Source organism: Schistocerca cancellata, chromosome 1, assembly GCF_023864275.1.
Source record: "Schistocerca cancellata isolate TAMUIC-IGC-003103 chromosome 1, iqSchCanc2.1, whole genome shotgun sequence".
Taxonomy (NCBI): domain Eukaryota; kingdom Metazoa; phylum Arthropoda; class Insecta; order Orthoptera; family Acrididae; genus Schistocerca; species Schistocerca cancellata.
This window is the reverse complement of record NC_064626.1, coordinates 1,198,774,787-1,198,798,400: the sequence shown is the minus strand read 5'-3', so window position 1 is coordinate 1,198,798,400 and position 23,614 is coordinate 1,198,774,787.

The following is a 23,614-nucleotide window of genomic DNA, read 5'->3' as shown; positions in this document are numbered from 1 at the left end:
TGTTGACATTTCCCCAAAATATTTTATAAATTCTGATGCAATGTTAGCCACCCCTTCAACCTTATTCTATCTTAAGTCTTATTATTTATTTTTATTTATTTATTTATTTATTGTTCCGTGGGACCAAATTAAGGAGAAGTCTCCATGGTCATGGAACGAGTCAATACATAAAATTATAACACGATATTAGAAACAGATAAAATTATTATTATTATTCTGGATTTACAATGTGAGTACATTTTTCCAGCACCTATTCTAGATTACAGTAAGTCACTAATTATTGTTCTCCACTCTTCTCTATTTGTCCATAAATCTTCAGGAATGTTGTTCTTCCTCATTGCTGACTGAACTCCCTGTCACGATATTAGAAACAGATAAAATGAAATATAAAAAAAACATATTCAGGTGACAAGTCGTAAGTTTAAATGAACTCTTTTGAACTCCAATTTTAATACTGGATTCCCTATCTCTTCTATATCGACTGCTATTTCATCTTCTCTCACGTCGTCAGACAAGTCTTTCCCCCTCATAGAAGCCTTCAATGTACTCTTTCCACCTATCCGTTCTCTCCTCTGCATTTAATGGTGGAATTCTCAATGCAATATTAATGTTACGACCTTTGCTTGTAATTCCACGGAAGGTTGCTTTGCTTTTCTGTATGGTGAGTCAGACTTTCCAACGACTATTCCCTATTCGATTTCTTCACATTTTTCATGCAGCCATTTCACCTTAGCTTCCCTGGCACTCTCTGTTCGTTTCATTTGTAACTGATTTGTATTTCTGTATTCCCGAATGTCTCTGAATATTTTTGTACTTCGTTGCTTCATCGATCAACTAAAGTACTTTTTCTGTCAACTATGGTTTCTTCGAAGTTATCTTCTTTGTACCTATGTTCTAATTTGCAGCTTCTGTGTTTGTCTAATTTAGAGTTGTCCATTCACCTTTAACTGAACTGTCTACTAACTTCTTCATGACTAGTCTCTCAAACTTCAGTCTACTCTTCATCACTACTTAATTGTGATCCGAGTTTACATCCGATCCTGGGTACGCTTTACAATCCTGTATCTAACTTTGGAATTTCTGACTGACCATGGTATAATATAACTAAAACCTCGCTATATCTCCCGGCCTTTTCCAAGTATGTCTCCTCCTCTTGTGGTTCTTGATTAGAGTATTCATTACTATTAGCTGAAGTTTATTACAGAAGTCAATTAGTCTTTCTTTCTCTCATTCCTACTACGGAACCCATATTGTCTCATAAGCCATTCTCCTACTCTTTTCTCTACAACCGCATTCCAATCCCAGTGAGTATCAGTTCTTAAACTCCCTTCACGCGGTGAATTACCCGTTCACTATCCTCACATACATTCTTTACCTCTTCATTTTCGCCTTGCGGCGTCGGCATGTTTACCTGAATTATCGTTGTCGGTGTTAATTTGCTGTCGAGTCTGATTAGAATAACCTTGTCACTAAACTGTTCGCAGTAACTCATTCTCCGCTGTACTGTATTATTCCTAACGAATCCTACTTCCGTTATACCATTTTCTGTTGCTGTTGGTATTGCCATGTAATCATCTGACCAGAAATCCATTTGTTCTTTACATTTCACGTCACTGACTCCCACTGTATTTATTATTTAGCATTTCCCTTTACAGTTTTTCTAGATTCCCTACCACGTTCAAACTTATGACATTCCACACCCGGACGCGTACAACATTATCATTTCGTCGGTTACTCAATCTATTTTTCATTTTCACCCAGCCATTGACAGTACCCTCCCAGAGATCCGATTGGGAGTTCGTCTGGAATCCTTTGCCAACGGAGAGATCATCATGATGTTTCTCCAATTACAGGCAGCATTTCCTATGGATACCCATGATGTGTCTTTATGCAGTGTTTGCATTATCTTCTACATACTCATACCATTGATCATTGCTGATTCTTACGCCTTTAGGGGCAGTTCCCCACCTCAAAGGCAAGAGAGTGCCCTTTGACACGAGCATTGGCAGATTGAGGGTGACTTCCTATGCCGAAAGTGTTCGGCCGCCATTGCTGAGGATTTTTGATCAAAATTCAAGCGGTGGCGAGGTTCGAACCCAGGACCAAAGATACACTCCTGGAAATGGAAAAAAGAACACATTGACACCGGTGTGTCAGACCCACCATACTTGCTCCGGACACTGCGAGAGGGCTGTACAAGCAATGATCACACGCACGGCACAGCGGACACACCAGGAACCGCGGTGTTGGCCGTCGAATGGCGCTAGCTGTGCAGCATTTGTGCACCGCCGCCGTCAGTGTCAGCCAGTTTGCCGTGGCATACGGAGCTCCATCGCAGTCTTTAACACTGGTAGCATGCCGCGACAGCGTGGACGTGAACCGTATGTGCAGTTGACGGACTTTGAGCGAGGGCGTATAGTGGGCATGCGGGAGGCCGGGTGGACGTACCGCCGAATTGCTCAACACGTGGGGCGTGAGGTCTCCACAGTACATCGATGTTGTCGCCAGTGGTCGGCGAGAGGTGCACGTGCCCGTCGACCTGGGACCGGACCGCAGCGACGCACGGATGCACGCCAAGACCGTAGGATCCTACGCAGTGCCGTAGGGGACCGCACCGCCACTTCCCAGCAAATTAGGGACACTGTTGCTCCTGGGGTATCAGCGAGGACCATTCGCAACCGTCTCCATGAAGCTGGGCTACGGTCCCGCACACCGTTAGGCCGTCTTCCGCTCACGCCCCAACATCGTGCAGCCCGCCTCCAGTGGTATCGCGACAGGCGTGAATGGAGGGACGAATGGAGACGTGTCGTCTTCAGCGATGAGAGTCGCTTCTCCCTTGGTGCCAATGATGGTCGTATGCGTGTTTGGCGCCGTGCAGGTGAGCGTCACAATCAGGACTGCATACGACCGAGGCACACAGGGCCAACACCCGGCATCATGGTGTGGGGAGCGATCTCCTACACTGGCCGTACACCACTGGTGATCGTCGAGGGGACACTGAATAGTGCACGGTACATCCAAACCGTCATCGAACCCATCGTTCTACCATTCCTAGACCAGCAAGGGAACTTCCTGTTCCAACAGGACAATGCTCGTCCGCATGTATCCTGTGCCACCCAACGTGCTCTAGAAGGTGTACGTCAACTACCCTGGCCAGCAAGATTTCCGGATCTGTCCCCCATTGAGCATGTTTGGGACTGGATGAAGCGTCGTCTCACGCGGTCTGCACGTCCAGCACGAACGCTGGTCCAACTGAGGCGCCAGATGGAAATGGCATGGCAAGCCGTTCCACAGGACTACATCCAGCATCTCTACGATCGTCTCCATGGGAGAATAGCAGCCTGCATTGCTGCGAAAGGTGGATATACCCTGTACTAGTGCCGACATTGTGCATGCTCTGTTGCCTGTGTCTATGTGCCTGTGGTTCTGTCAGTGTGATCATGTGATGTATCTGACCCCAGGAATGTGTCAATAAAGTTTCCCCTTCCTGGGACAATGAATTCGCGGTGTTCTTTTTTCAATTTCCAGGAGTGTATTTTGATTATTAATCAAAGACTATGGGTGTCCATTTCCGTACAAAACATAAATGAAAACGTGTACAGAAGACTTGTGCGACCCCTTCTTGCATACTGCTCGTGTGTTAGGGATGCCCAACAGATCGGACTGTCATCAACGTACATTTCCTAAGGAAATGGAAATGGCAAAAGGTACCCTCCGAGTTGCACCGGCTGGTGGCTTTCGGAGTACGTATGTGATTAGAAGGTGACAGCTGTCTTGTTGCAAGCAAGCCAGCTTCCTATTTCAATGTTCGTGAAGTGTTGTACGATCCTATACGACCGAGTGAACAGTGTCTGTCTCCCTACGTGCTAGTCATGTGGTGCCCTTGCTTGGCGGTGAGTGTGACTCTCCAGAATCCATAGATTCTCTATCGCATGACAGTCACGGAATGGCACAAGCATGAGTATGGATGGTTCACGACCTACGTCTGCGTTTACATCCACCCCCTGCAAACCACTGTGAAACGAGTGGTAGATGGTACGTCTCATTGTACCAGTTTTTAGAGAATGTTCCAGTTTCATTCACGTATGGTGCGCAGGAAGAATGATGGTTTACATGCCTCCGTGCGTGCTGTAAATATAATCATGTCCTCACGGTAACTATGGGAGGGATACAAAGAGTGTTGTAATACACTCCTAGAAATGGAAAAAAGAACACATTGACACCTGTGTGTCAGACCCACCATACTTGCTCCGGACACTGCGAGAGGGCTGTACAAGCAATGATCACACGCACGACACAGCGGACACACCTGGAACCGCGGTGTTGGCCGTCGAATGGCGCTAGCTGCGCAGCATTTGTGCACCGCCGCCGTCAGTGTCAGCCAGTTTGCCGTGGCATACGGAGCTCCATCGCAGTCTTTAACACTGGTAGCATGCCGCGACAGCGTGGACGTGAACCGTATGTGCAGTTGACGGACTTTGAGCGAGGGCGTATAGTGGGCATGCGGGAGGCCGGGTGGACGTACCGCCGAATTGCTCAACACGTGGGGCGTGAGGTCTCCACAGTACATCGATGTTGTCGCCAGTGGTCGGCGGAAGGTGCACGTGCCCGTCGACCTGGGACCGGACCGCAGCGACGCACGGATGCACGCCAAGACCGTAGGATCCTACGCAGTGCCGTAGGGGACCGCACCGCCACTTCCCAGCAAATTAGGGACGCTGTTGCTCCTGGGGTATCGGCGAGGACCATTCGCAACCGTCTCCATGAAGCTGGGTTACGGTCCCGCACACCGTTAGGCCGTCTTCCGCTCACGCCCCAACATCGTGCAGCCCGCCTCCAGTGGTGTCGCGACAGGCGTGAATGGAGGGACGAATGGAGACGTGTCGTCTTCAGCGATGAGAGTCGCTTCTCCCTTGGTGCCAATGATGGTCGTATGCGTGTTTGGCGCCGTGAAGGTGAGCGCCACAATCAGGACTGCATACGACCGAGGCACACAGGGCCAACACCCGGCATCATGGTGTGGGGAGCGATCTCCTACACTGGCCGTACACCACTGGTGATCGTCGAGGGGACACCGAATAGTGCACGGTACATCCAAACCGTCATCGAACCCATCGTTCTACCATTCCTAGACCAGCAAGGGAACTTGCTGTTCCAACAGGACAATGCTCGTCCGCATGTATCCCGTGCCACCCAACGTGCTCTAGAAGGTGTACGTCAACTACCCTGGCCAGCAAGATCTCCGGATCTGTCCCCCATTGAGCATGTTTGGGACTGGATGAAGCGTCGTCTCACGCGGTCTGCACGTCCAGCACGAACGTTGGTCCAACTGAGGCGCCAGGTGGAAATGGCATGGCAAGCCGTTCCACAGGACTACATCCAGCATCTCTACGATCGTCTCCATGGGAGAATAGCAGCCTGCATTGCTGCGAAAGGTGGATATACACTGTACTAGTGCCGACATTGTGCATGCTCTGTTGCCTGTTTCTATGTGCCTGTGGTTCTGTCAGTGTGATCATGTGATGTATCTGACCCCAGGAATGTGTCAATAAAGTTTCCCCTTCCTGGGACAATGAATTCACGGTGTTCTTATTTCAATTTCCAGGAGTGTATATTCCAAGTGCACTTACTTAAGGCGGTTCCTGAAACTTTCTACGTAGGTTTCTCGGGATAGTTTACGTATATCTTCAAGAGTCTGCCAGTTAAGCTTCTTCAGCATCTCTGTGACGCTCTCGCAAGGACCAGAGTAACCTGTGACCATTGGTGTCACCTTTCTACTATGCGCTCAGTATCGGTTCAAATGGCTCTGAGCACTATGGGACTTAACGTCTGAGGTCATCAGCCCCTTAGAACTGAGAACTACTTAAACCTAACTAACCTAAGGACATCACACACGTCCGTGCCCGAGGCAGGATTCGAACCTGCGACCGTAGCAGTCGCGTGGTTCCAGACTGAAGCGCCTAGAACCGCTCGGCCACAACGTCCGGCGTTCAGTATCACCTATTAGTCCTTCTTGGTGCGGGTCCCACACATTTGAGTGATATTCCAGAACTGGTCGCATGAGTGACTTGTAAGGAAACTCTTTTGATTGCATTTCCCCAGTATTCTATCAACAACCGAAGTCTTCCACCTGCTTTATCTACGACTGAGCATGTGTAATCATTCCATGTCCCTGAAAATGTTTTGCACCTGTTGTGAAATTCTGACAAGTGCTGGTGGACGCTTCTCCTCGTCACATGAAGCACAACATCTTGCAACAAAGAACCAAATTTCAAACGCATTTTCTGGATGAGAAACCGATGCGCATTTACACGTCTAATGTGCGGTTTTGCTAAAATATTACTCCGTTGTGCATCTAAGAACGTAGATCACTTCAAGCAACTTTCATGGTTTTGCAGTTTTAATAGCGAACAGTGTGTGCTAACATAATTTCAAGATTGTATTTTGTGTCCTTCCTACGTCAGCCGTTCTTCACTTTTCCGGCCAAATAGCAAAACTCATTTGCTACTTTTAACGTCTCATTTTGGAACATACTGTACTGAGCATAAACGGCACATACGATTACAGCAGCCAAGTAGATCTGCTATTACCGAACATTGCCTCGAAACTGGTCACCCTATGTTACACAATAACACCGAGATATTGGCAATCACGTCCAGCTATTGGGACAGTGTTATTAAGGAGGCAGTTGAGATTAAGTTAGCGAGCAACCTCGTTAACAGGGATGGGTTTTTGTTTAAACTCTGTTTGGAATCCGGCTCTCCCTCTTGTCAAAAAACAGAGGGACAAAGTCAATGCTACCTCACCTGTGAGTTCGTATTCTCACTATCGATAGCTTTGACTTTGGTCATCTTTGGTGGCACTAGTGTTCAGTGTGTGTGTTTTCTTTCCTGTATCAGTCCGAGAACTGAGGTTTTAAATTTGCATGTACGTCGCCTTTACATTGCAGTTTGCGTTGAAAATGGTGGGGCGTTCTCCCGTCGAAATATCGGCAGTCGCTGAAAGTGTTACCTGGCTGAATTCCCGGAAGTTACTTGAATGTTGTATACGCCAGGAGAAACTCAGGTCTCATATTGTAATTTCGTCACCATTGTCCGATTTAAACTGATTACATACCCTTATCGTCATTCTGCTTTTATGGATTTTCATCTTGTAATCTCTTTTTAAGGCATTATCCATTCGATTCAAGTGCTCTTTCAAGTCGACTGGCGCATCTGACAGACTTACAATATCGTCGGTAAACTTCAGATTTTTATTTTGTTCTCTTAGAACTTCAAATCTATTTCCTGATTTTTTCTTGTTTCCTTTAGTGATTGATCCATGCCCAGGTTTGATAACTTATGTAACTACAACCCTGCTTCACTTCCTTCTGAACCACTGTTTCCCTTTCATGTCCTTAAAAACTGCAGTCTAGCGTCTAATCAATGATAACTTCAGTATTACAGTACAGCTCTGCAGCTCAGTGGTCAGCGCGGCTCGCTACTATGTGGAGAACACGGGTTCAATTCCCGGAACAGGCAAGAATTTTTCCTTTGTGGGAGAATTGAGGTGGCAGCGGCTGTCAACCTCGTGGTGCCAAGTGAAGAGCTACTTGACCGAGTATAGTAGCGGATCCAGGTAACAAAAACTAACAACGGCTGTGACACCTATGTGTTGACCCCACCATATCGTATCCACAGACGCCATTAGCAGAGGATGACGTGACATTCGATTGGTACCGATACTTACCGACGGAGTTCACGTTTACCTTCAATATTCCAAAGAGTCAAGTCTAGTCATCATTTTCAAAAGCTTTCTCCATATGTACAGATGCTGCAAATCTCGGCTTGTCTTTCTTCAACCTATCCTCTAAGGTTCGTGTTCCTAGATTTCACCGAAATCCAAACTTATCTTCCCAATGTCAGCTTCAACCAGGTTTTCTATTCTTCTGTAAGACAGAAAAAAAATCGCGACACCAAAAAAAAAAAAAAAAAAAGGGTAGAGAAATGAAATTTCTGGAATGCATTTCTCTAGCTAACACATTTGATTAACATTTCAAGATCACAGGTAAATTTAAGTACGAGATAGGCCACTGCAAATGTGAAATGCTGGTACATTAATAACAGGTACAACCACCAAATGATGAATCCAAGTACGCAAACGTGCATGCATTTGGTCTTACAGATGGCGGATGCCAGTTTGTGGGATGGAATTCCATGCCTGTTGTACTGGATCGGCGAATAGAGAAACGGTTAATGCCGGATTAGCCATCCGATCCTGTCCCATACGTGCTCGATTGGGCACAGATCTGGTGATGTAGCAGGCCAAGGCAACATGTCGACTCTCTGTAGAGAATGTTGAGTTACAAAAGCGGTATGTGGGCGAGCGTTGTCCTAGTGGAAAACACCACGTGGAATACCCTTCATGAGTGGCATCGTAACAGGTCGATCCCGACTGACTATCGAATTTGCAGTCAGGGTGTGTGGGATAGCTACGAGAGTGATCCTGATGTTATACGGAGTCTCATTCCAGACCATAATTCCAGCTGTAGATCCAGTATTTCTAGCAGGGAGACAAGTTGGTTGCTGACTCTCAACTGGGCCCTCTGTAATTAACACGGCCATCACTGACATCGCGGCGGAACCAGCTTTCATCAGAAAACCAAATAGATCTACATCTACATCTACCATCTACATTTACGTGATTACTCTGCTATTCACAATAAAGTGTCTGGCAGATGCTCCAATAAACCTCCTTCACGCTGTCTCTCTATCGTTCCACTCTCGAACGGCACGCGGGATAAACGAGCACTTAAATTTTTCTGTGCGAGCCCTGATTTCTCTTATTTTATCGTGATGATCATTCCTCTCTACGTACATGGGTGCCAACAGAATGTTTACGCACTCGGACGAGAAAATTGGTGATTGAAATTTCATGAGAAAGTCCCGTTGCAACGAAAAACGCCTTTGTTTTAATGATTGCCACTGCAATTCACGTATAATGTCTGTGGCACTAACTCCCCTATTTCGCGATAATACAAAACGAGCTGCCCTTCTTTGAACTTTTTCGATGTCATCCGTCAGTCCCGCCTGATGCGGATACCACACCGCACAGCAATACTCCAGAATAGGGCGGACAAGCGTGGTGTAAGCAGTCTCTTTAGTAGACCTGTTGCACCCTTTAACTATTCTGCAAATGAATCTCACTCTTTGCCCTACCCACAATATTATCTATGTGATCGTTTCAGTTTAGGTTTATTTTTAATTGTAATCCCTAAGTATTTAGTTGAATTTACAGCCTTACGATTTGTGTGACTTACCGCGTAATCGAAATTTAGCGGATTTCTTTTAGTACTCGTGTGAATAACTTCACAGTTTTCTTCATTCAGGGACAATTGCCACTTTTCGCACCATACAGATATCGTATCTAAATCATTTCGCAATTCGTTTTGGACATCTGACGACTTTACAAGACGGTAAATGACAGCATCATCTGCAAACAGTCTGAGACGGCTAGTCAGATTGTCTCCTGTGTCGTTAATATAGATCAGGAACAATAGAGGGCCTATAACACCTCCTTGAGGAACGCCGGAAATTACTTCTGTTTTACTGGATGACTTTCCGTCTATTATTACGAACTGTGACATTTATGACAGGAAATCGCGAATCCAATCGCACAACTGAGATGATATTCCATAGGCATGCAGTTTGGTTATAAGACACTTGTGAGGAACGGTATCGAAAGTCTTCTGGATATCGAAACATATGGAATCAATTTGGCATCCCCTGTCGATAGCACTTATTGCGTCATGAGCATAAAGAGCTAGTTGTGTTTCACAAGAACGATATTTTCTGAATCCGTGCTGACTATGTGTCAATAAATCGTTTTCTTCGAGGTTCTTCATAATGCTCGAATACAGCATATGTTCCAAAACCCTACTGCAAATCGACGTTAGTGATGCAGGCCTGTAACTCAGCGGATTACTCCTACTTCCCTTCTTGGGTATTGGTGTGACTTGAGCAATTTTCCAGTCTTTAGGTACGGATCATTTTGTGAGCGAGTGGTAGTATATAATTGCTAAATATGGAGCTATTTAATCAGCATACTGTGAGAGGAACATGACTGGTATACAATATGGACCGGAAGGCTTGCCTTTATCAAGTGATTTAAGCTGCTTTGCTACACCGGAGATATCTACTTCTATGTTTCTCATCTTGGCAGTTGTTCTTGATTGAAATACAGGAATATTTACTTCGGCCTCTTTCGTGAAGGCGTTTCAGAAAACCGTGTTTAATAACTCTGCTTTAGAGGCACTGTCATCAGTGACTTCACCATTGTTATTCCGCAGTGAAGTCATTGATTTCATCTTGCCTCTGGCGTGCTTTATGTATGACCAGAATCTCTTTGGGTAGTCTCTCAGATGCCGATAAAGAGTTTCATTGTAGAAATTATTAAAAGCATTTCGCATTGAAGTATATTTCGAATTTCGGCAAAACTTTGCCAATCTTGGAGATTTTGCGTTCTTGTATTTTCGACATGCTTTTTTCTTCGTTGCTTCTGCAGCAGGGATTTGATCCGTTTTGTGTACCATGGGAGATCAGTACCATCTCTTATTAATTTATGTGGTATATATCTCTCAATTGCTATCGATACTATCTCTTTTAAATCATTCCACAACTTTACTACGCATACACGACGAGATCAGATGGAATGAATACTGTCTCTTAAAAAGGCAGCCGGCAGCTTTGGCCGAGCGGTTCTAGGCGCTTCAGTCCGGAACCGCGCTGCTGCTACGGTCGCAGGTTCGAATCTTGCCTTGGGCATGGATGTGTGTGATGTCCTTAGGTTAGATGGTTTAAGTAGTTCTAAGTCTAGGGGACTGATGACCTCAGATGTGAAGTACCATAGTGCTTAGAGCGATTTAAAAAAGGCGTTAAGAGCATTTTTATCAGCCTTTTTAAATAGATATACTTTGCGTTTCTTTTTGGTGGTTGTAGGTGCTACGGTATCAGCGTAGCAGGAACTGCCTTGTGGTCGCTAATCCCTGTATTCGTCGCAATACTCACTATTTGTCCAGGATTATTTGTTACTAAGAGGTCAAGTATGCTTTCGCAACCATTTACGCTTTGAGTGAGCCCATGAACTAATTGTTAAAAATAATTTTCTGAGAAAGCATTCAGTTCAATTTTGGATGACGTTTCATGCCTGCCGCCGGCGTTAAAGGTATAATTTTTCCAGCATATCGAAGGTAGAGCGCAGTCACGACCGTCTATAATTGTATGAGAGGGGTACCTTTTTGAACTGAGACTCAAGTTTTCTTTGAACTGTTCAAGAACTGTATGTTCTGATTCAGGGTGTCGGTAAAATGATCCAATTAATAGTAATAATAGCCCGCATCTCGTGGTCGTGCGGTAGCGTTCTCGCTTCCCACGCTCGGGTTCCCGGGTTCGATTCTCAGCGGGGTCAGGGATTTTCTCTGCCTCGTGATGGCTGGGTGTTGTGTGATGTCCTTAGGTTAGTTAGGTTTAAGTAGTTCTAAGTTCTAGGGGACTGATGAACATAGATATTAAGTCCCATAGTGCTCAAAAAAAAAGTAATAATAATTAATACTCCTGCCAAGTATAATCTCTACCCATACTATTTCGCAGGTACTATCTATTTCAATTTCGCTACAAGGAAAACTACTTCTGACAGCAATAAATACTCCACCATCGATTGTATTTAATCTATCCTTTCAGAACACTGTTAGGTCATTTGAAAAAAATTCTGCTGCACTTATTTCCGGCTTTAGCCAGCTATCCAGACCTATAACTATTTGAGCTTTAGTGCTTTGTATTAGTGCTTGGGGCCCTGACTCTCTCCCAACACAGCTACGACAATTTACAACTACAGTACCGATCGTTTCTACAGCTACCTTACTGTGTTTTATCTGCCCCCTTTTAGACAGACGCTCTTTCTGTTGTTTCATGTGACCCTGTACCCTATAAAAACGCCCAGTCTCTTCCTGTGTGTAGTGGACTCATGACCTCCAATGTGCTCATTGTTCACACCACTGAAGTCGTAAATGGCGGTGGTCAGTGAATCGCACGCTACAGGACGTCTGTTTGGGGCCTGTCCTCGAATTAACCAGTTTGTAAGAGTTCTTTGTTTCACTGAAGTGGAAACTGCTCCTCAGATTACTGCTGAAGATACAGAACGATGTGGCAGAACCTTAAACCGAACACGATGGTCTTCGATCTCGGAGCCCGGTGTTCTTGCTACCGTACGTTTCCGGTGACCACCGCTGCCAGCTGTCATGTACAGTGGCTTCCTGTCACGCCAAGTCTTTCTGCAGTATCGCAGGAGGAGCGTCCAACATCTCGTAGCCCTATTACACCAACTCGTTCAAACACGTTGAGGTGATGACAATGTCTTTGTAGCCATAAAGGCATTCTTGACTAACAGCAAATCTCAAAGGTAACTAACGCACACGATCGTTACAGTGTGTATTTGAAGCAAACTTGATGTGTATCCTGTAACCTCCCAAGAAAAATGCTAAAGAAAATATTTTAAATCTCAATGGACATAGTGCCAAGTGTAACCTCCCCAAAAAAATGAAAGTCAATTTAATAAGAAATGAAATCGCATTGACAATGAAAACGGAAATAGACCGAAATGTCGATCTTTAGGCCCTGATTAAACTCAAATTCTTACCTCAGTAATACTGCACACACACACACACACACACACACACACACACACACATATATATATATATATATATATATATATGAATTTAAGAGAAACTTTTCTTTAAGGAAATACAAGGGAAATATTATTTCAAAAAAAGATTCTTTGTTAAAAATCGTTGGTTTAAAAACAAAATTATTATTGGGGCGATTCTTGAACAAATTAATTACACTTAAGATCCATTACATTATATTATTAGCTGAGCGCAAAGCTGCTTCATTACCTTATTTAACAACATACCTCGTCCTGAATCTCGACCGGAATGCCATGTCGACGCCCGCCGACTCCTCACACACAACTGCTAACTCGCAACTGTAACTACCGACTCCCTACATGCAACTGCACTCTCGCGCGGTCAAGCGCAGACTGGCAACGATAAATAACTCTCCGGTCAGAGATTCTCTCATGGCTCACCATCGCTGTACTGAATAGATACGCGTTTCAATCCTGAAAGTGAAGCTGCTAGCGCCACTCTTGTACAAATGGCGCGAAATCTGAACTGACATCAGCTTTCAGATAAACCCGCCTCCAACTTTCGTTTCTGTCGCTCATCTCCTTCTCGGTTTGCGATTTTTTTCCAGCCAGTGTATTGGAGTCAGAATTTTGCAAACACGACTTAGTCGGGCGATACAAACATAGCCAGTGAATGTTATTAGTGGGTGGCTTTTATGGTATTGCTCGATCGGAGAGACGAGTTCCATCCGTCAGATCCGGACGTTATTCGTGGATGCCTGGTATAGCGCAGCCTGCTACGCTACTTGAGAGGCCGGACTGCGAGCTGAGCCGTGTAATTTTCCTAATGCCCGGCCGGTTTCCCCGGCCGCCCTCCGGCTACAGCCGCGTCCTTCCCCGTCTCTGCGGGCTCGCGGCAATCTCGCAAGGAAGGGCCTATCTCTCCCCGTCTGTCCGCTGCTCCTCGTCCCTACCGGGACGAGACGCTGCTACGTGACTCAGAATAAGCGCTTCGTGCCGGGTCCTTGCCGCGATACAAGGGGAAGCTGGCAAAATTTTGCAGTACGATTCAGCCATTTTTTCGCTTCCCACTACACTCGACACACCTCAACAATTTTCATCTATAACTGTCTTCGCTCATCGGAGGTTGTACAAGCAAGAGAGAGAAGAAGTGTGATGGAGCAGGGCTTGGATGCAACCAAGGCGCAGCTCCTTCAGAAGTTGAAATAAAAAATGACTTAGTACTGTAACGTTCCCTGGCAAACTCACGCTATTAATGAACAAGAGTTTATTTGTACCATATACGCCGCTCTGAGCAAGTTGTATATACCGTAATTATTGAACAAAAAATATTATTGAATTTTGTGTAAAAGACTTTGTTATTATCGTAATATTTTTTGTAGTAATATTCTCTCTGTATTTAGGATAGTAATTTTTCTATATTTATTATGTGATTGTGAAATGTATCAGTATCTGCGATAACAGAGATGTGAAATTTAGCCAGAGGAGAATAATATTGTCAAATTACAAAGAAATGTTAATAGTCAGCAATAGTAGAAAAGAACCATGTACAGCGTATTCTTTGGTCTTCTCTGTGTAGAGCTGAATGCGAGAGGAAGCTGTGTCGAAGCGATTTATGAATGGGTAGACTTCTTTTGTCTCTGTCTAGATTTAGCCGCCATTAGAGGAGGCGTTACAAATTAATGTGAGTTGAATTATTGTTCGATCTAAATATATCAGAATTTATCAAAAGTGTGTATTATTAATGTAAATTAGCTTGCCCAGGTCATCTATAAAATTTCTTTAAAGAATTTTCAGCATTTTTAGCGGTGTTGCTGGGCTGTGCAGCGACCGATCGATTTGCAGCGGCGGCACATTTAAAAAATTGTTCCGCTAAAGGAAAAATCAACCAAACCCGTAAATCGGGAACAGATAAAAATTAACAGTGAATTAAGAAAATGTTCTTCTTTTACAGTGATCCAGAGACTGACGAATTTTTAAACTAATTATACGTTTGTGCATTTGTAGGCGGATAGTTAATGTTAGTTAACATTGAAATTTAACAATTTTGGTTCTTTCAAATAACTTAAATGTATAGCGAAGTAGGGTTGATCAGTGATAATTAAATGTCGGCTTGGCAATAATTAACCATTTTCTGCTTATAGAGATAATCTTGTGTTCCATAGCTAACGCCGGGATAGAATTCAGTAAATATTTAACAAAAAAAACCACTGCATTTAGAAAATGTGTGCCAAGGCCGAATTATGTATAGGATTTAATTCTCAACTAAATATTCTTAATCAGGTAATATGAGTTCACGTAATTCTTAAATGTACGTAATTCTTTTGAAAGTTAATTTTTTTATTACCACACGTAAATAAGAGAGAGGTTCTACAACAAAGTTCGTACTTACAGAAGACAGTTAAAGAGAGGCAAATTAATTAACTAAAAGCAATAATAATTATTATTCAGTCTTTAACGAAATTAAAAGAAATTTCGTTAAAGTACTTTGGTGCTGGTCCTCATTACAATTTTAAAATACTACGGCAAGAAAGGAAGAATGTATTGATTTTCTGGAGACTAGAAATCTACTCTGTAGGAATCAGCATGAGTCTCGAAAAAGACGATCGTGTGAAACCCAGCTCGCGCTATTCGTCCACGAGACTCAGAGGGCCATAGACACGGGTTCCCAGGTAGATGCCGCGTTTCTTGACTTCCGCAAGGCGTTCGATACAGTTCCCAACAGTCGTTTAATGAACAAAGTAAGGACATACGGACTATCAGACCAATTGTGTGATTGGATTGAAGAGTTCCTAGATAACAAAACGCAGCGTGTCATTCTCAATGGAGAGAAGTCTTCCGAAGTAACAGTGATTGCAGGTGTGCCGCAGGGGAGTGCCGTAGGACCGTTGCTATTCACAGTATACATAAATGGCCTTGTGGATGACATCGGAAGTTCACTGAGGCTTTTTGCGGATGATGCTGTGGTATATCGAGAGGTTGTAACAATGTAAAATTGTACTGAAATGCAGGAGGATCTGCAGCGAATTGACGCATGGTGCAGGGAATGGCAATTGAATCTCAATGTAGACATGTGTAATGTGCTGCGAATACATAGAAAGAAAGATCCCTTATCATTTAGGTACAGTATAGCAGGTCAGCAACTGGAAGCAGTTAATTCCATAAATTATCTGGGAGTACGCATTGGGAGTGATTTAAAATGGAATGATCATATAAAGTTGATCGTCGGTAAAGCAGATGCCAGACTGAGATTCATTGGAAGAATCCTAAGGAAATGCAGTTCGAAAACAAAGGAAGTAGGTTACAGTACGCTTGTTCGCCCACTGCTTGAATACTGCCCAGCGGTGTGGGATCCGTACCAGATAGGGTTGATATAAGAGACAGAGAAGATCCAACGGAGAGCAGCGCGTTTCGTTACAGGATCATTTAGTAAACGCGAAAGCGTTACGGAGATGATAGATAAACTCCAGTGGAAGACTCTGCAGGAGAGACGCTCAGTAGCTCGGTACGGGCTTTTGTTAAAGTTTCGAGAACATACCTTCACCGAAGAGTCAACCAGTATATTGCTCCGTCCTACGTATATCTCGCGAAGAGACCATGAGGATAAAATCAGAGAGATTAGAGCCCACACAGAGGCATACCGGCAATCCTTCTTTCCACGAACAATACGAGACTGGAACAGAAGGGAGAACCGATAGTGCTACTCAAGGTAGCCTCCGCCACACACCGTCAGGTGGCTTGCGGAGTATGGATGTAGATGTAGACGTAGATTGTTGGTGTTAATAACGATCATCCTCCTTTACCTCATCTGCATTACTGCAGATGACGTGTCACTGAGCACATTTGTTCTGTGCATGCAGTACACGTGAGGCGCCTAGCTGTTTCCACTGCACTGTGTGGAATACGAAGGTTCTGTTATAGTTCACTAAGCTGCTGTCTTCAAGTTGATGCCCCCAGCGCAGAAAACAGCACGCAAGTCGTAGGTTCTGTATCTTGAGGCTGAAAATGACTTTTAGCGAGGTTCTGTTCTGAAATAATCTATCACTTCTTCGCGATGCCACTCGCGTATTTTAATATAGCCACACGATCAGACTACATCTTAATACAACACCTTCAGATACAGCAAAGCACATGATCAAACACAATATTTACGAAAATGTATCTTTACACTATTTGTGGCACGTGAATGTGCCTCGTGACGACCGGAGTGAATCTTTTAATACTGAATACTGGCAAACACATCCTGCCACAGACATCATGACTGTACATCTCGACTATCTAATCCAGAGTGACGAACAGGAACTTAAATAAAAATTGGAAACACTTCCTACGACAGACAACATGTCTGTTCTTCTCGACTGCCTAATCCAGAGTGACGAACAGCCCGAAACACTTCGCGCGCCGTACCAGAAAAGGCGTGACCCGAACGTTACCGAAGTGCTTCAACTGCAATTTCGTCAGTATTTTGTTTTTGGTTTAAAATGTTTTTAATAATTCTAAAATGACTGATTGATAGCCAGCTGTTGAGAGATATTTATATTAAAAAATGAAGTCATTTCAATGAGTAGTTTAACTAATAATAATAACTATAATTTAACGTTTTGGCGCCCTTGCTCCGAACACAGCAGCCAATCACAGAGCAGTATCATTATGCAGGCGGTCTTTCTCACGGGAATGGTACCGAATCTAACATCTGTTCCACCACTAACATGAGTTTTTACATTCGGTCCTTCTGGTCGACTTCAAAACAAGAATTGCTCGCTAATAATACTCAGTGATTGAATTCTGAAACATGCCACGCGGATACTACGAAGGCCAAATTTTCACATGCGAATAACTTTCCAGGGCAACGACCTTGCCGCTGTGGATACACCGGTTCCCGTGAGATAATCGAAGTTAAGCGGTCTCGGGCGTGGTCGGCACCTGGATGGGTGACCATCCAGGCCCCCATGCGCTGTTGCCATTTTTCAGGGTGCACTCAGCCTCGTGAAGCCAGTTGAGGAGTTACTCGACCGAACAGTAGCGGCTTCTGTCAAGAATACCATCATAACGACTGGGAGAGCAGTGTGCTGACACACGTCCCTCCTATCCGCATCCTCCGCTGAGGATGACACGGCAGTTGGGTGGTCCCGATGGGCCTCTTGTGGCCTGTAGATGAAGTGGAATATCTTTCCAACAAAACAGTTCTAAAACTTCCAAACTTCACAAAACTGTCTGTAACTACATTGGTGTTAGTCACGACACGTATCAAACGTGAGGAACTCAATATTCCTTCATTTTACACATAATGAGGTACATCACATTTAACATGTCCTTCCGCAACCGAAGCCAGCGAGCGCTCCCCCCCCCCCCCCCCCCTCCCGCCTTTTACAGCCTCACTCCCAGTATAACTATCAGGTATCAGGTAACGAGCGGGAACCGTCCCCCCGTGCCCACCGCGCATTACGTGAAGGTCACTTAACTTCCCTACCGAAATATTTACGACAGCAGTTTGCGCTACAGTGACAGTCTAATATAAAAAATTTCACAGGTCGAAAATTTGCGTTACGAATGTGTAGAAACAAAATCCTATAAAGACAACAGTGTCCAAAAAATTTTCAGAGGCATTGTGATACATTCACACATGTACACACATTTCATAATTCTAAAGTACGATTCTTGGTTTCCAACATCCTTCTCCACAAATCAGAGTCCCTAACCAGTACTCATTATTCCTTACCTTATTGTACATATACATATTCGTCGACACTTCTTCAATATTTCATCATAAGAAATACGTAGCATAATCAAATTCCTCATATACGGTAGCATCATCTTATTGATCATAAACATACCTCAACAGCATAATACATATCGTCGTTGTAATAATATCATAACATCTCAGTGAATTCTCAAAATCGTCGTAGCTTCCTCCAATAGTTTCAAAACCTAAAAAAAAATCTCTGCTCATTTCAATAGTGTCACCTACCTCAAACTTACTTTAAAATCATGATCCCATACCAAATACATCGTTCAGAGCTCTCATAGTATCACAATGCTTCCGAAAAAATATGAACAGTTCACAAAGTACAGACGAAATACAATCTCATAAGTGTGAAGTTATCCAACTGTGTAATTGCGTAAACATCTGTCACTGACGTAGTAAAAAAACTGTTTATCTCTCAGTTAAATGATCAGATAGCTGTGTAATTCAGTGTTAGAGAAATATGGTATCCATGTGTAAAGTTGTATAAGCAAATACCATATTGGCTAGGGCTCCTTGTGCTTGCCACACACATGGTGCACAAAGTAAGCGTGTACCCCCCTGAGGATTAATGTAATTATATCCTCAGGTGTTACAGATTACAGCAATGGAATGAAATGTATCACGGAAAACCTTTGTATCATTGTACTTCAAATATCTTTAAAAATAAATGATTTAAGTACAAAATTAATCACTCAAATACGTGTACTGTAACGCTAAACTGTGCGTGTTGTTGTAAGATAATCTCTGTGGAAGTGTCGTAGTTATCGTCCTCCAAAAGCTAAGTTCTGCAGAAGCCAATGTACTTACCTCATGACAAACAAGAGTAAAATGCTTTGCATATAGATATCGTAGTTATTACGCTTATTGCCGTGATGAAGAAAGTACTGTGCTGTAACGTATTGTTGTGCTACGGAAAAGGCAGTCTCATTGTAGTTATACCACAAAAGTTACTACTAAAACATGTTTTACTCTCCAGAATAATACAGAAAAACTGTGCAGATATAAAACAGATACACCGTAAAAGCAACAATGTAAATTGTGTCACACATTAGTTGCATCGTGATAAAACCGTGTAGCTGTCAAAGAAACCAAATACTAAGTCATCTTTAATCTCACAGAAAGTACTTCAAATAAAGAATGTCTTTTCAACTAAACCAAAATGTTGCATTAAAATCTCATTAGCAGTATATGTTCTAAGTATGTAAGCCTTATAGTCGTTATGTAATCGTGCAACTAACAAGCAAGAATGTACACACACAATAACACTATGATGTCTGTTCACTATAACAATGCACTCGTAAATACTGTCTAAATATGTTCCCTAGGTTATAGACTGGATAGTTAACTTCAAAACATTGTTGCATGTTAACAGTTTCTCAGTGTGACAAATTGTACTAGTAGCATGAAGTGAAAAATTTTATGGCAAAGACTAAGTTAAAAATCAGATTATCTTTCAATAATCTGTTTTACATGTGAAATGTGGTGCAATCCTTTACTCTTCATAGTACTCAGAGTTTCAACTTGAACGCAATTATCATGCGGTATACTCGGTAAAGAATACTGGAATTTTTCTCTAGGTTAGCGTCTATGTTATTTTTCTCTGAGCCAGCTGGCGCACGTGGCTGCCTGCTGTGGAAGTCATTGTCTGTCTCTTTGTTGGTGCGCATGGTTATTAGGATTAGGAGGCCTAACTTCTACAAATTCACCTTGTTGAGAGTGCCCTGCTCTGTTTGAATCCCGCCAGTTCTGATGCAATTCAAGTCTGTCGTTACGATTATATCGTCTGTCGTCATATCGGTAGTTACTGTAGTTTCTTTCTTGTCAGTCACGTGGTGGAGAATTTCTCCCTGAATTGTAACTGCACACTGGATCGTTGCGTCTGAAGTTATTCGGTCTCCCCTGATAATAATTGTTTTGGTTCCCATATTGTCTGTTTCTCTGATTGTCTCTGTGATAGTCACTACTGCGGAGAGGTGATCTTTCCCTGTAATTATTACTACTCTGCCAACGGTTGTCATACGGGTGGTGTCTGTTTTGGTCACGATTTGTGTTGTGAGAATAGCCTTGTTGTCTCCAGTTATCATTTCTTTCATGGCGGAATTGTGACGGATGTGACCTGTAATTGTTGTGCTCCTGTTTTCGCGTCCTGCAATTGTCAGTGTCAATTTCTAATTCTTGTAAGAGTCCCTGAAAAGTTTCAATGTCGTCTTTGCAACGTCCTGCCAAAATAATATGTCGTAAATGTTCAGGTAATTTGATTAAGCAAATGCGGATGAGTTCTGAGGGGCTGTAAGGGTTTGACAGGTACTGATTCTTGTGCAACATGTCTTCAAAATATCTCACAAGACCGGAAAATTCAGATTGTTCGAAATGTTTCATCATTACGATACTATGTTTTACTTGGTCTTGTGTAGCTTGAGACCAATATGCTGAGAGGAAGGCATGATAAAATTCTCCTTCACTGTGACAATCGTGAATGACCGATCGCATTATTTCAGCTGGCTCATTCTCTAAGTAGCCACACATAAATTCTAATCTGTGCTCTAATGACCAGTTGGGAGGAAAACAATGAGAGAATTGATGGAGCCACGCTTGTGCATGAATGTCGTTACCAGAATTCTTAAATGTTTTAAATTTACGTGTAGTAACGAACAGTTTATAGTCAAAATCATCATGTCGGCGAGTAGCATATCGGTCATTGTTACGTCGTTTCGGCGGTTCCACTTCAAAATTCGGTGCACCTTGCCAATTTCTTTCATAATTTCCGAAATGCCCAGTGTTATTATTTTTCGGCTGTTCCGTATTTCTCTGTCCCTCTTTCCATATTGGGGCGCGAGTGTCCTCTGAAATGCGTAATTCTTGTATTACCTGTGTCAGCTGATCTTGTACTTCCGGGATTTCTCTTTGGTGTTGCGTATTAATTTGATTCTCATTTTGATTGAATTTCCTAATTTGTTCGCACTCTTCTGTGTCATTAAAGACTACCGGTTTTGTGTCATTCAGATTATCATCTACCTTCGTAGATAAATTATTTAGCTGATCCGAAAGTTCAACTACTTTCTCTGATAATTAACTAATTTCCTCCATGTGTCTTTCTGAACCAATTTTCAGAGTATCTACTGTGTCCTTTAAGTTTTCCTGAGTTTTTGCAAGTTGCGTAACCGAATCGGTAGATGCAACTGAGTCAATTTTAGCTTGCAAGGTCTCATGATTTTCGTGAACAATAGTTTGCAGTTCTTTTATGGCTGCTTCGTGATTCTGTAATGCATTTTCATGCCGCGAAAAAATACGTTGAAAATGCTCACAAATTTGTGTTTTTACGTCATTACAGACTTTTTGACATTTCGATTCAATGTTATGTAACTCAGTAGTTAAATCTTCATGTGTTTGTTCAAGCGTGGTGTCTAACTTCCGAAGACTTTGTTCCATTGTGTCTAACTTTTGAAGCTTTTGCTGTGTTTGTCTCTGATTTTGTTTCATTGTGTCTAACTTTTGAAGATTTTGTTCCATTGTGTCTAACTTTCGAAGATTTTGTTCCATTGTGTCTAACTTTTGAAGCTTTCGCTTCGTTTGTTCCATTTCTTGTATTAATTGTAATAACAATGCACTGGTGTCTGAAACATGTTCCTCAGTGCTTTTCGGCAGTGAATTTGCACCGGCAACATTCACATTTTGACAAGCAGAAAATGTGTCTTGACTTATTTGAGAAAACGGTGAGGACCCATAACCTGAATCTACAGTATTTGCGAGATTGTGTCATATCATTTCGGATTCCTGAGGCGAGCTATTGCCGACCGATCGATCGATAATGCTTCCCTGTTCACTAATTGTTTCACAGTCTACGCCATTATTTCCCGCCCGCTCCATTTCCCTATGCACAATTACCAAATTACTACTTTGAATGTCTGTTAATTCATTACACAATGGTGCTGATAAGCTACGCTTGTCGTCACTATTATTTCTCAGTTTACTTTGGAGCCTAGTGTTACGTTTTTCACACGCCATTATTGACACAATATTTTACACGATAACACAGAAAAGCACAATTTGAAGAGCAAAACAAGAAAACACGTTAACATAGCACTGAAAAAAATATCTCGTTAATAGCAAGCCTAGCTGCGAAATACTTGGTGCAAATCTACATGCGTGACACAACTGTTTTACTACACAAGAATGAAAAACTACAACTACAAAGGAAATTCTCTCTACAATTACGCGCTAGCAATAAACAAAGGCTGCACTAATTGCACAAACTACAAGAAAAAATCAGAAGATTCCAGTGAGTTATCCTCGGCTAAGGGTCGACATATGAAACGTCCCCTTAGAAAAATTTATGAATTACTGTGCTGATAAACCTCTTACATTATTTGCTTTTCAAACAGCTGAGCAAAACTGAACGTACTCAAACATTCACTAAAGTGACACACAATGTTTTTAGCGCAACGCAATCTGACTTTCAGTAATCGCTACAAAGAAGGGCCCTGACTAACATTAACCTATACCTTTCACAAATCACTTACCTCACAAAAATCTTCGTTACTCGAACTACTGCAATTCAGCGAGCGCCACTACTGCCAGCTAAATAAAAGATTAAAACTACTGAAGGCACTAACTACTGATAGGCATAGTTATGAAATGAAGGATTTTGATAGAGAACAAACAATGTATTTACCTTAACTGTGTCGAAAAGTCAAAATATACATAGCAGTTCATGACATCCAGTCTTACAAATTTCAAAACTCCGCCATTTCTCTCCCCACATCCACCACTGCTGGCGGCTCACCTCCAACTGCCCAACGCTATGCGCTGTTAACATCCAGCTACCCAACACTACAATAGCCGACAACAATGCAAACCAGCCACAGACTGCACACAGCACAGCCAGTGATTTTCATACAGAGCGCTACGTGGCGTTACCAATATAAAAACCTAAACAGCCTACTGACATCATATAAAATTAACTGTTGGTAAGGCGGGTGCCAGGTTGATATTCATTGGGAGAGTCCTTAGAAAATTTAGTCCATCAACAAAGGAGGTGGCTTACAAAACACTCGTTCGACCTATACTTGAGTATTGCTCGTCAGTGTGGGATCCGTACCAGGTCGGGTTGACAGAGGAGGTAGAGAAGATCCAAAGAAGAGCGGCGCGTTTCGTCACACGGTTATTTGGTAAGCGTGATAGCGTTAC